The sequence below is a fragment of the Trichosurus vulpecula genome, chromosome 9 (genome assembly GCF_011100635.1).
Source record: "Trichosurus vulpecula isolate mTriVul1 chromosome 9, mTriVul1.pri, whole genome shotgun sequence".
NCBI lineage: Eukaryota > Metazoa > Chordata > Mammalia > Diprotodontia > Phalangeridae > Trichosurus > Trichosurus vulpecula.
The window spans coordinates 81,982,019-81,995,420 of record NC_050581.1 but is presented as its reverse complement, the minus strand read 5'-3'; the positions used below and the strand labels follow the sequence as shown (position 1 = coordinate 81,995,420).

Here is a 13,402-nt window from a genome sequence, read left to right as displayed (position 1 = left end):
GAGCTCCCGGGGATATTTAGAAATTGGGTGACTTCTCCCCCACAGTTTTTCCTCATTCTAGGTGGCCACAGTGGGGTCTTTGTTTTAAGAGATATGGTTCTTGTGTATTTACTCAATCCAGATGGACCTTAGGCCCCTACCACCAGGAAACACACCCTCCTCCTTGAAACTGCTCCATTTCACTGAGTCCTAGTCACCTGACCATGCCATAATGACACCCAAAACAGACGTAGACATGCTTGACTGTATACAATGAGATGTTTTTCTTTTTCTTTTTTCACTTAGGCATAGAATTAAAAAGTACTACAATTGGGAATACGTTTACACAACCATTTGTGGTTTGGAATCACATGCCCTAACTTCTCCTAGATTTCAGTAGTGTTTAATCAGATTGTTGATCTTTCCTGAACCCAAGAGTTATAGGGAGGACATGGTTAAGTTCTTTAGCCCCATCAACTGCCTTCTGATACATTACACACACACACACACACACACACACATACACACACACACACACACACACACACACACACACATCCTGTGGATGAGTAAAGGGAGTTCATGCAACAAAACATAGTCCCTAAAGAGTCTCCAAGGGGGCCAGTGTTCAGATGGGGCGAGAGGTAGGAGGGAGGGTGGGATATTATCCTTGGCTATCATTGTTATGCTTTTAAAGCTCGTAATTCTGTTGTCGCAGGCAGCAACCTCCAACCCTCACTTCTCTTGGATTGCATCCTGACATGCTGTTTATCAGGACTCTGACCCTTTTCTCCATCTCTAGTGGAAAAGTGGGGATATAGGCAAGGGAGACTAGACATAGTTCCTCCTCATGTTGAAGTTCTCCTTGACTGAGAACTGTTGCTTGGTCTCTGCCTCTTCTGGTCTTCACTCAAACTTGGCTGTTCCCTCCTCCTCCTCCCCACTCCTGTAGCCTTGGAAAGAGAGATACAGGATACATTCTAGTTCATCTTACACTTACCCAATCCAATAAGTGTTCATTAAAGGGCTGTTATGTTCAAGGCACTGTGGACTCTTGGAGGGGAGGGACCAGATCCTTTACCATTTTTGTAACCCTAGAGCCCAATACAGGGCTTTGTACACAGAAGGTGCTTAAGAAATACTTGTTGAATTAAGTTGGATGTGGTTGCATTAAGGGAGGCTTACAGTTTGCCCAAAGACTGGATGCATTTTTCTCCCTGATTCCTTTACAACTTCTTCCTTACAGCTTCCTAGGATAACGTGACTTTTCCAGCCTGATGCCAGCTTAAAGAATGGAGTGTGGACCAAGGGTCAGAGCCCTAGATAAAGGAGAGTCATAGAATCCAGAGCTAGAGGGGATATCCAAAGTCACTTAGTCTAACCCTTCTTTTAACAGATGAAGAAAATGAGTTACCAAGAGGAGAGAAGTGACTTGCCCAAGGTCACAGAGATAGTAAGTGGTGAAGGGAGGATTCAAGTCCAAGTCTTTTGACTCCACGATCACAGCGTAAGGTGGGGGGCATTTGATTCTCCATCATCCCCCTCTCAAGCTCAGTTGATGTAGACACAAGATGTAATCACAAACGATATCTTGTTACTACATCAACACCTTGTCATCTGTGACTACATCCTATGACTTTATCAACTTAGCTGGAGGAAGAACCCTGTCCATTACAATATAGAATATAGGGTATAGATATAGATCAAGGGACTTTAGAGATTGTCTAGTCCAACCTGGACCTAGGTTTGAAACCTGCTTTTGATGCTTCCTACCTGTGTAATTTTAAGTGAACCACTTTACTCCCCACCCCTACCCCCTACCCCGACTTAGTTTCCTTATCTATAAAATGAGAGGTTTGGACTAGATAGCCTCTGAGACTCCTTCCAGCTCTATATCTATGATCCTTCATTTTGGAGGAAAAGTGACTTGCTTGAAGTCACCAAGTTAGCAGCAGAGGTGGGGATGTAAACTTAAGCCTTCTGACTCCAAATCCAGTGTTCTTTCTCTTTCTACAGCTGCCTCTCATTCCCTTCTTCCTAGTCTCATTGTATCTATCAACAAAATGGGAACTTTTCAAAGTAGTTACCATACTTGGGGCAGCATTTGCTCTCCTGTTGAATTCTCAGAGCAGCCAGAGGAGAGGTGCTGAAGATGACCCTCACTTGCGGGCGGAGGTGGTGGGGAGGGGAGAAACGGAAGATTTATATCACTAATATAATTTCCATTAAGATAAAATTGCCCTTCCCCTCTGCCCACCCTTCTGCCCTGGGTCACTGAGAGTAAAGAGGTAATTTAAAATTTATCAGCTAGTGTCAAGCTAACCTGTGTGATCTCCCAGCAAATGGTGAGCCTAGCAATAAGTGACAGCCTTCTTGCTGGTAGAGCCACATGTCTGCTGCTATGAGTGAGGACAGGAAAATTGTTCTGTGCTTGCCTGCTATTCTCGCTGAAGGGCTCCTTTAATACAAACCATTGCCTGAGAGAAGGAGGGAATGATTTCTTTCATTATTCCGGGTTATGAAGCCTATTTTCATGTTATTTGTCATTTGTGAGGCAATTTGGTTTAAAGATGGTTCAGAGCTTTTTGTCCTGGGGAGAGGACAGGACACGACAGGGAAGGAGGGAGGGAGGGAAGAAAGGACGGTCTGTCTCCCACTCCATGCCCATGCCTGTGCCTCCACCTCCACCTCTTCAGCCACCTCCCTCAGGAGCATCACTTGGCCCTCTTGTTGGCCTCTGGTCACTGACAGCTCATGCCAGCACAGCAAAGTGTCTGTGATTGATGGCAGGGGGAGTGAGACTGACTAGAAAACAGAGTGGGGACAAAGAGACTAGGACCATGGTGGGGAGACAGAGGATAGGGTGGATGGGAAGGGTCAGAGACAGAAGATGTGCATGAGGGATAGAGGAGGGGGACCATCTGGGAGGCCAGAAAATGGGAAAACTCTTTGGGGGGGGGACTGAGAAAGACTATGGGGGCAGGGAGGAAAGGGGTATATGGGCACAGATGGGGGAGGGAGCAATGGGGTGGCAGAGATAGCAGGACTGTATGGGAAAAAAGGAAAGGAGGGGGATAAATGAAAGAGATAGAAGGGGGTACATACAGAACAGAGGGGTATAGAGAGGGAAGTGGCAAATGAAGGCACAGAGGCAGAATTGTATGGAGTACAGAGATCAGGGATATATTAGGTAGCAAGGAGGAAAGGCGTTTATGGAGAGCAGAGAAGGAAGTGCAGCAGGAGTAGGGAGAGAGAACAGGAGTGGTGAGGAGCATGTGGGAAGCAGAGAGAGAAGGAATATATGGTGGGGCAGAGTGCCCTCCATACAAGGATAATACTTCACATTTGTATAGGATTTTCTAAGGTTTCCAAAGTACTTTCCTTGCAACCACTTTGTGCAGTGAGCAGTGCATAGATAACCACCATTTTAAGGATGAGGAGGCTGAAGTTCTTAGAAGTTGTGACTTGCCCATTGTCACACAGCTAGTGTCAGAGGCAAAATTTGAACCCAGGTCTAATGGCTCAACGTTCAACATTCTATCCACATTTTCACTGCCACTTAAGAATGCCTAATAGAGGCTGTGATAGAGACGTGTTGGGGTGAAAAATTGCAAAGGTCCGAGAGTAGACTAGAGGAAGAAAAGCAGGTGTAGCTATGCAGATGGGAAGAATTCTGATCAGCTGACAACCCTTGCTTCTGTGAAGTCAGAGGGCAGGTGTAGACTGAGTTGGTGAATGGACACTGGCCTTTTGCTTAGTGCAAGGTAGATTAACAATGGATGAAACCTTGCCACTTTTGCAGGTGTTGCCCACAGGACTGTGGATCCCCCCAAAATTCTTAACAGAAATGTTGAAAATCTGTCTCCTATTGTCTGGTGGTGTCAGCGTGTATCTGAACTTTGGAACTCAAGTCTTGGCCTGTGTTTTGTCTGTAATCCTGAGAAAACAGATTAGTCCACTTGTTTCTATGGTCAATGAGAGGGAATGCAGAACTGGTCTGAGACGATCAAATTAGTAAGGATAATTGCCATGGATGAGGACTCATAGCATAGTGAGAAGAGTCTAGTGCTCTTTTCAGCAGTCTAATGTTCTTATACACTGAAGATTTGAGTTTGAATCTCAGCTCTGTAGCTTACTGTGACCTTGGAAAAGTCATTTCACTTCCTGGACCTCAGTTTTCTCATCCATAAAATGAAGGGGCTAGATTAGATAATCTGTTTGTTTTAGAAGATGCTTCCAAGAGCCAAGTGGTTTCTCTGTGTAGCTTCCATAAGGGGATCTAAACTTCTTCTATGCCTCACCCACCGATCTCTAAATGCTATTAATTGATTCCAAATTAGGTTCAGTAGACTTGTGTGTGAGAGTAGCTCTGAGGTACTTCAATTCTCAAAACATGACACCCACGGAGAAAAGACAACTCAGTCTGGAATCAGCAGATTTGGCCAAACCCTATGTGACTCATACTCTAGAGTCACCAAATCTGGGTTTACATGGATTACTTTTAATCTTGAGGGCCTTTTCCCTTTCTCCCCTGAATCATAACTCTGGCTCATTTTGTCCCTTCTGGGAACCTCTGAATATAGGTTTTATCCAGGTTTTCATAGATATAGGTAAAGGCTCCCCAGTTTTCATACAGGCACTCAAAATAACAATGCGTATGGAACGCAGGGCAGCCTTTATGTCACCCTGAAGACAACGTAGCAAACACATAGGACCGAGAGTAGCCTAGAGTAGCTAGATATGCAATTATCCTTTCTTCTGTTGAGTCTCACTTGCTTCCTGGGAAGCTATACAGCCTTATAGCCTCATAGCAACACCCTGTGTTTGGAATCTTGGAGAAAGTGAGACAAATTTGAGCTACCCTACGTTTTGGTGAGTTTCACTTTTACTCCAAGGACATACATAAGTCTTTGGGCTTATGGTACTGGCCTAGAGTAGGTCTTGAACTCCTCCCAAAAGAAAACAATCTTGGTGCTTCTAGAAAGGCAACCCTCACTGTTGTGATGAGATGTCTACAGTCTTATGATGTTACCCTAAAGGTCTGGAATGCCCTCAGAAGGAAAATAATTGAGGTTTCTAGAGAGGCAACATCTTTTCCCATTAGACCTTTTTCAACAACTCACAGTAGCAATGGAAGGCCAAGTTTTATCCTTCCTCCTCTGTATCATGGTATCATGGCCCAGTTCCTTCCTGCTCCTCCAACTCTTGACACTCTTCCGGAAAGCTGGTGTTTCAAGACCTCCCAATGATTCTCCACAAGGTTGGGGTTTGGGAACTTCCACTCTTCAACCATATGGTTCTATTTTCCATGACTGCTGTTATGCTTCTTCTTGGGCCAGGGAACTCACACCTAGGAACTTTCCTGGGGTCATGTGGTTGAGAGACCCCACAACTACCTTTCACTTCCATCTCTCCAGCTCCTTGGGTAAAGGCATATGTACAACTTCCATGTGTTTCTGCACCACCTGTATCTCTCCCTCCTTTCTTCCCTTTTCTCCTCCATGTTCCCACTCCCCTCCTCTTCTGATCTGCCCCCTTTCTCCTTCCCTGTTTCCCCTTCTTTCTTCCCATCCCTCTTTTCCTCTATTTCTCTCCTTACCTCCTCCTCCCTTTCTTTTCTTCCCCTTTCCCTTCTCCTTTCCTTCCCTTTCTCCTATTATCCTGCTTCTCTCCTTCCCATTCCTATCTCTTTCACTTTTATTCCCTCCCTTCTCTCCTAATGCTCTTTCTCCTCCCCTCTCCTCTCTCTGGCTACTTTGTGAGAGAGCAAATTCTTCTCTGGAAGTCTTCAAGTGGAGGCTGGATCAATGAAATGCAAAGAGTACAAGGGAAAGAGGAGAGGGGATAAAAAGGGAAGTCACTTCATTTCTTTTAGGCTCAGTTTCCTCACCTGCAAAATGGGAATAATAATGCTTGTACTCACTTACCTAACAGGGTCATTGTGAGCAAAGTGTTTTGCAAATTATAAATCAAAGCACAATAGAAATGTGAGTTATTATCACCTTGTATTCCAGGAATGTTGTGGGCGAGGTTCCCATGCTGAGTGGGAAGTCGGACTAGTTGACCTCTAAGGGCCCTTCTAATGCCAATACTAGGCTTGTGATTGAATCAGTAGATGCTGCTGACTGTAGCCTAGAAGGGAAACAGCTCCTGGCAGTTCTTTGTCAGCACTACAGTCACTTTGGGCCTTCTGGAAAGGCAAAAAGTGCTGAATGCATACTCAGGCACCCTCCCAATTGCCAGGTTCGATGCCACTGACTCCGTCACAAAGAGCGCTGTGTAACACCCAGATGTGCCAGTGAGAGTTCCTACCTTTAGAGGCTGCCATGAAGCAATCAAAACCAGTCTTCCATGAGGCAACCCAAACCCATTCTTTCCTAATCCCCTATTCCACCCTCTCCCCACCCCAAGGGACTGAGGGTTCCAACACTGATTTGGAGAGGGATGATGAAAGGTCTAGTAGTAGAAAGGGTTCAAGGCTCTTCTCTGCCAGTAGCACCATTCTAAGACTGAAGTGTTCTCTGTGGAGAATCATTAGAGTTGAGAGACTCAGGAAACTGGGATTCTAGTCCTGACTCTGCTACTCACTACCTTGGCCAGTTCCCTTCTCTGAGCCTCAGTTTCCCCTTTTGTAAAAGAGAATCCTTAAAGACCTTTCCAACACTGACAATTTTCTTTTTTTTTTTTAATTTAATTTATTTAACATATTTAGTTTTTAGCACTGGTTTTCACAAGAGTTTGAATTACAAATTTTCTCCCCATTTCTACCCTCCCCCCCACTCCAAGATGGTGTATATTCTGGTTGCCCTGTTCCCCAGTCAGCCCTCCCTTCTGTCACCCCACTCCCCTCCCATCCCCTTTTCCCTTCCTTTTTTGTAGGGCAAGCTAAATTTCTACTCCCCATGGCCTGTGTATCTTATTTTCTAGTTGCATGCAAAAAACTTTTTTTTTTGTTTTTGTACATCTGTTTTTAAAAACTTTGAGTTCCAAATTATCCCCCTCTTCCCTTCCCACCCACACTCCCCAAGAAGTCAAGCAATTCAACATAGGCCACATGTGTATCATTATGTATAACCCTTCCACAATACTCATGTTGTGAAAGACTAACTATATTTTGCTCCTTCCCAACCCCTCCCCCTTTATTGAATGTTCTCCCTTGACCCTCTCCCCTTTTGAAAGTGTTTGTTTTTGATTACCTCCACCCCCATCTGCCCTCCCCTCCATCATCCCCCCCCTTTTTTTTCTTCTTCCCTCTTCTTTCCTGTGGGGTAAGATACCCAATTGGGTATGTATGGTATTCCCTCCTCAGGCCAAATCTGATGAGAGCATCATTCACTCATTCCCCCCTCACCTGCCCTCTCCCCTCCTCCCCCAGAACTGCTTCCCCTTGCCACCTTTATTGCCACCCCATTCTATCTCTCCCTATCTCCCTCTTTCAATACGTTCCTCTCTCATCCCTTAATTTCTTTTAGATATCTTCCCTTCATCTTCAACTTGCCCTGTGTCCTCTCTCTCTCTCTCTCTCTGTATATATATATCTATATCTATCTATATATATATCTATATATCTATACACACACACATAGATATATGCATACATACACATTCACTTATATATGTACATAAACATATATACATATATGCATATTCCCTTCAGTTACCCTAATACTGAGGTCTCATGAATCACACATGTTATCTTTCCATGTAGGAATGTAAACAAAACAGTTCAACTTTAGTAAGTCCCTTGCAATTTCTTTTTCTTTTCTTTTTCTTGATTACGTTTTCATACTTCTCTTGATTCTTGTGTTTGAAAGTCAAATTTTCCATTCAGTTCTGGTCTTTTCACTGAGAAAGCTTGAAAGTCCTCTATTTTATTAAAAATCCATATTTTGCCTTGGAGCATGATACTCAGTTTTGCTGGGTAGGTGATTCTTGGTTTTAATCCTAGCTCCATTGACCTCCGGAATATCGTATTCCAAGCCCTTCGATCTCTTAATGTAGAAGGTGCCAGATCTTAGGTTATTCTGATTGTGTTTCCACAATACTCAAATTGTTTCTTTCTGGCTGCTTGCAGTATTTTCTCCTTGATCTGGGAGCTCTGGAATTTGGTGACAATATTCCTAGGAGATTTCTTTTTGGGATCTATTTGAGGAGGCAATCTATGGATTCTTTCAATTTCTATTTTGCCTTGTGGCTCTAGAATATCAGGGCAGTTCTCGTTGATAATTTCTTGAAAGATGATATCTAGGCTCTTTTTTTGATCATGGCTTTCAGGTAGTCCAATAATTTTTAAATTCTCTCTCCTGGATCTATTTTCCAGGTCAGTGGTTTTTCCAAGGAGATATTTCACATTGTCTTCCATTTTTTCATTCCTTTGGTTCTGTTTTATAATATCTTGATTTCTCATAAAGTCACTAGCTTCCACTTGCTCCAATCTAATTTTTAAAGTAGTATTTTCTTCAGTGGTCTTTTGGACCTCCTTTTCCATTTCTGTAACTCTGCCTTTCAAGGCATTCTTCTCCTCATTGGCTTTTTGGAGCTCTTTTGCCATTTGAGTTAGTCTGTTTTTTAAGGTGTTGTTTTCTTCAGTGTATTTTTCAGTATTTTTTTGGGTGTCCTTTAGCAAGTCATTGACTTGTTTTTCATGGTTTTCTCGCATCCTTCTCATTTCTCTTCCCAATTTTTCCTCTACTTCTCTAACTTGCTTTTCCAAATCCTTTTTGAGCTCTTCCATGGCCTGGGACCAGTTCATGTTTTTCTTGGAGGTTTCTGTTGTAGGCTCTTTGACTTTGTTAACTTCTGTCTGTATGTTTTGGTCTTCTTTGTCACCAAAGAAAGAATGCAAAGTCTGAGACTGAATCTGGGTGCGTTTTTGCTGCCTGGCCATATTCCCAACCAACTAACTTGACCCTTGAGTTTTTCAGCAGGGTATGACTGCTTGTAGACTATAGAGTTCTATGTTCCACGTTTGTGGGGGTTGTGCCAGCTCTGCCACACCAGCACTGCTCCTTCCCCAAGAACCCCCAACCCGGACTGGGCTTAGATCTTCAGCAGGCTGTGCACTCCTGCTCTGATCCGCCACTTAATTCCTCCCACCAGGTGGGTCTGGGGCCGGAAGCAACAACAGTTGTAGCTCCCCCACCTCCGCTGCCCCTGGGGCTGGAAGCCGAATCGTGAACTCCTTCCACTCCCGCAGCTTTTCCCACTAACCTTCTCCACTATCTTTGGTGTTTGTGGGTTGAGAATTCTGGCAACTGCCGCAGCTCACTGATTCAGGGCACTAGGGCCCGCTCCGCCCAGCTCCTGGTCTGGTTGGTCCGAACCGCTCAGGCTGGGCTCTGCTCCACTCCGTTCCCAGCTCCCAGCTCCGTGTGGGATAGACCTCACCCAGAGACCATCCAGGCTGTCCTGGGCTGGAGCCCTGCTTCCCTCTGCTGTTTTGTGGGTTCTGCAGTTCTAGAATTGGTTCAGAGCCATTTTTTATAGGTTTTTGGAGGGACTTGGGAGGGAGGTCACGCAAGTCCCTGCTTTCCAGCTGCCATCTTGGCTCCGCCCCCGACAATTTATTTTCTGAGTTATAAGGTCTGTTCTATCTCATTTTTTATATCTTTTTTTTGTTCTAAAGTCCCTCCCAGTTCTGATACTCTGTGTTCAATATCCTGAGTAGCTTTGTAGCTCTGACATTCTGTGGCAGCCCTATGAGACATCTGAAAGTAGTTTTTCTTATCTCTGGCGTTAGAATGAAGTCATATTTGTATATCTCCAAGGAACCCAAATCTGTTTTCTTCTTCTGTGACCTCAGGTTTTTGGATATGGTCCCCAAATTCCAGGGTCTTTATACAAAAATGAATAAGCTAGGAAGCCTTGGTATGTGCCGCCAGTAACAACACTATTTCATCTTTATATAGTGCTTTACATCTATGATCTCGTTTGATTCTCACAACCCCATGAGGCAGGGACGAATATTATCTTAACCCTCATTTTACAGACAAGGAAGGTGAGGCACAGAGAGATTAAATCATTTGCCCAGTGTCACATAGCCAATAAACATCTGAGTCAGGATTTGAACTCCAAGGGATTAACAGTAAGAGGAAAAAAGTAACAGCAAAAAACATTTGCTAATCATCTATTGGCAACATGTAAACCTGAGACAAATTCATGATGTACCTTTAGGGATTGTAGAGTTTCATAATGAGCTTAACTAGGAACTATCACTGTGTGACCTCAAGCAAGTCACTCCTCCTCTTTGTCCCCTACATTCCTTCTCTGTAAAGCAAAAGGAACTACATTATCTCTAAGGAAAAGAATATTAGACTGGGACCAGGAGACTTGTGTTCTAATCCAAGCCTCTGCCACTAAATGGATGCATGGTTTCAGATCAGTTCCCCACCTGGGCCTCTGTTTTCTTTTCTTTTTTTTCAAAGAAAAAAACTTTTTTTATTTCGTGGAAAATAAAAGCAGAAATTGAGACCTCAGATTCCAGAACACTCCTGAAAAATAAGCCTGTTTCCTTAAAAAATACTGTTATGGGGGGCAGCTAGGTGGCACAGTGAGTAGAGCACCGGCCCTGGAGTCAGGAAGACCTGAGTTCAAATCCTGCCTCAGACACTTGACATATGTGCTAGCTGCATGACCTTGGGCAAGTCACTTAACCCCAATTGCCCTGCCTCCCCCACCCCAAAATACTGTTATGTCTCTACCACACCCTTTGCCTCGCCTGTTGCTCCCCTTCCCTTCCCAAGAGCCCTTTCTTGTAGGTACTTTCCTCTTTTCCCCATATCCCCTCCCCAACCCTTACTACTTCTGACTTTCCTCCTTCTTTTACCACTATTTGTTTTCTAGTCTACTTCCATTCTTCTCCCTTTCTTTCATTTTTGTCACTTTTTGTCTCCTGAGACAAAAGCCCATCTCAGTCCCCCTCCCCTCCTCACTAGCATGCAAAAAAGACATTCTCTACCTTTTCTCCCTGGGACTTGATAACCTTTTCCTCATAATAGTTGCTCTCCCAAGAATTTAAGAGGTTTCCCTTGTTCTGTTCCCACCCAAGGACAGGTATAGCTTTGGTAAGAATCCCTCCCAATTCCCACCCACCCTGTCCCAACTGAGTTGTCTTCTCTATAGCCTTCTTAACTTATGATAAAACCATCTTCTCCTATATTCCCCTTTTTACTACTTACACCCTGCACACCATCCTCACCCCGATAATCTACCTATTCCAGAAAAGGGCCTTCCCTCTTCCTGGGCCCTTTTATCCTAGAATACAGTAACCTTTTCTTTCCTCATCATCCCAAGGAGAGGTTTGTTAATCCCCTAAGCAAGGTCTAACCCCTTCTCATTCCCTGAGGAAGATCTTGAGCAGTTGTTCTTTTGTAATACCTCTTCCTTTAACCCCAAGATGTATGTTAATTATCCTGGAAACAAAAAAGCCCTTTCCCCCTTCAAACTTCCTCCCCTTGGGGAGAGAGGATCCTTCATCATCTCCTTCTACCAGCAATCTCCTCACCTCACATCACACCCTCCCCTAATTATCCCTCCTCCAGCTAGTGGAGGAAGGCATTGAGCTCTGACACACCGGTATCAAGGATGTCTTGCCATGCTGCTCCTTGAGGTGGCGTCGAATGGCAGGTTTATGGGCAAATCGCACATCACAGTAAGAATAACAGTAGGGTCGAGCCCCAGAGTGAGGGTTGAGGTGGTTGTGTAGGGTGGACTTTTGTGTGAAGCATTTGCCACAAATACCACAGGAGTGTGACTTGACGCCTTGGTGGACATTCATGTACCGGTTGAGGCTGCTACTACGGTTGAACTGCTTCCCACATCGAGGGGACATAACGATGAAGTGCTGGGCTCTCATGTGGAACACAAGTTTTCAACACCCTGAAACACTTCTGGGCACTTGGTACACTTGATGTTTTTCAGTGGGTTTCCCACTGGGGAACCCCCTGGTATAGGACTCCTCATGCCCCCGTAATTCTCACTAACTCCACTGCTCTGGGACATAGTGGCTGCTGCTAGGGCTTCATCTCCCAGCCCAAGGGTAATGACCTCCCCTATTTGACCTCCAGGAAACAGCAACAGACCTTCCCCTTCTGTGTCTTCTGTAAGGCTATAGCAGGCCTTCACCACCTCCCGGGGGGCTGCGCTATCATCAGAAGCATCAATGGTTTCTCCAACTTCATTGATGAGGAGTCCACTACTCCTCCCAAGGCCAAGACCCCCCCAAGGGTAAGGCTCCCCCCCAAGACCAAGGGCCCCCCATGCCTCCAGGGGGCTTAAGCCTCTGTGCCACTTCCAATGCTGACTCCACCTTGACAATGCAGATATCTGACACATTCTCTTCTTCATCCTCTTCCTCTTCTTCTGCCTTTAGCTCGAGGTCCTCATCTAGGGGAAATTCTAGCTTCACTGGTTGGAGAAGAGGAGCTAGAGGAGGTGGTGGTGAGGTTTAGGATCTGGCTTTGGGGTTCAAGCAGGTGGAAGGAGTGACTTGGTAGAGCTGAGCCCAGTCCCTCCACTAACTCCATCCTCTTTCAGGCCAATCTTGGGTTCAATGAATTGGCTCAAGGTGTTTCTACATTTTTCTACCACATGCTCCATCTGGAGATAGGAGGCAGCAGTCAGGTAGTTGATGATGTCTCCAACGGTAAACTCCAGAGCACCAGTATAGCAGGAGAGGAGCAGGTCTGCCACGATCCTGGCGCTATGCGTTAGTGAGACCTGCAGCTCTGAACTGGGATTGAGGAGAAACTGGTCACAAAGAAATGGGGAGCAGGCTGCCAAGATTACCTTGTGGCCCCAGAACTTGAGGCTGTTGGCCACAATGGTGACATCGCAGAAGCACTCTTCTGCCCAGAGCTGGTTCATATTTCGAAGGGTGGCAGCCGCATGCCCTGTGAGCTGGAATCGCAAGACTTCCACTCCAGATGCCATGGTACTGGGTGTGCTGGGGGATTTCCCTGGATCGGTTCCATGAGCAGTTTTTTTTCTTTAATCCCCCCCCCACCTCTGTTTTCTTATTTGTGAAATGAGAGGAAGGAAGGAAATAGTCACCTCTGAAATTCTATGCTCTAAGTTTCTGTCCAGTTCTAATATGACGTTATGTGAATCTATGTGATCTAATTCTAAAATTCCACAATAGGGAAAAGAGTAAGTCAGCTCTGAGCAACAAGTGCAAAAGGCTCTAGGAGGTATTGGATCTGTCCTGGTTTGGTAGAATGGAAAGAGCCTAAGATTTGGCATTAGAGGAACTCTTTTTTTTAAACTAACCATGCAATGTAAGACAAGTGACTTGTTTGCTGCCCCTTAAGCTTCCTTTTTTGTAAATCCAAGGTTTGTATCAGCCCATCTCTAAGGTGCTTTTCAATTCCAAGTCCTATGATATTAACATTGACCATGGGTTACTTTCTTCTTTATCAGGAAGGCA

General features: G+C 44.9%; 1 pseudogene; it reads right to left on the bottom strand.

Annotated features, from left to right (window-relative positions):
* Nucleotides 1-12,909, bottom strand: part of LOC118832171 — a 122,099-nt pseudogene extending 109,190 nt beyond the window's left edge.
* Between the last annotated feature and the right edge of the window lie 493 nt (nucleotides 12,910-13,402).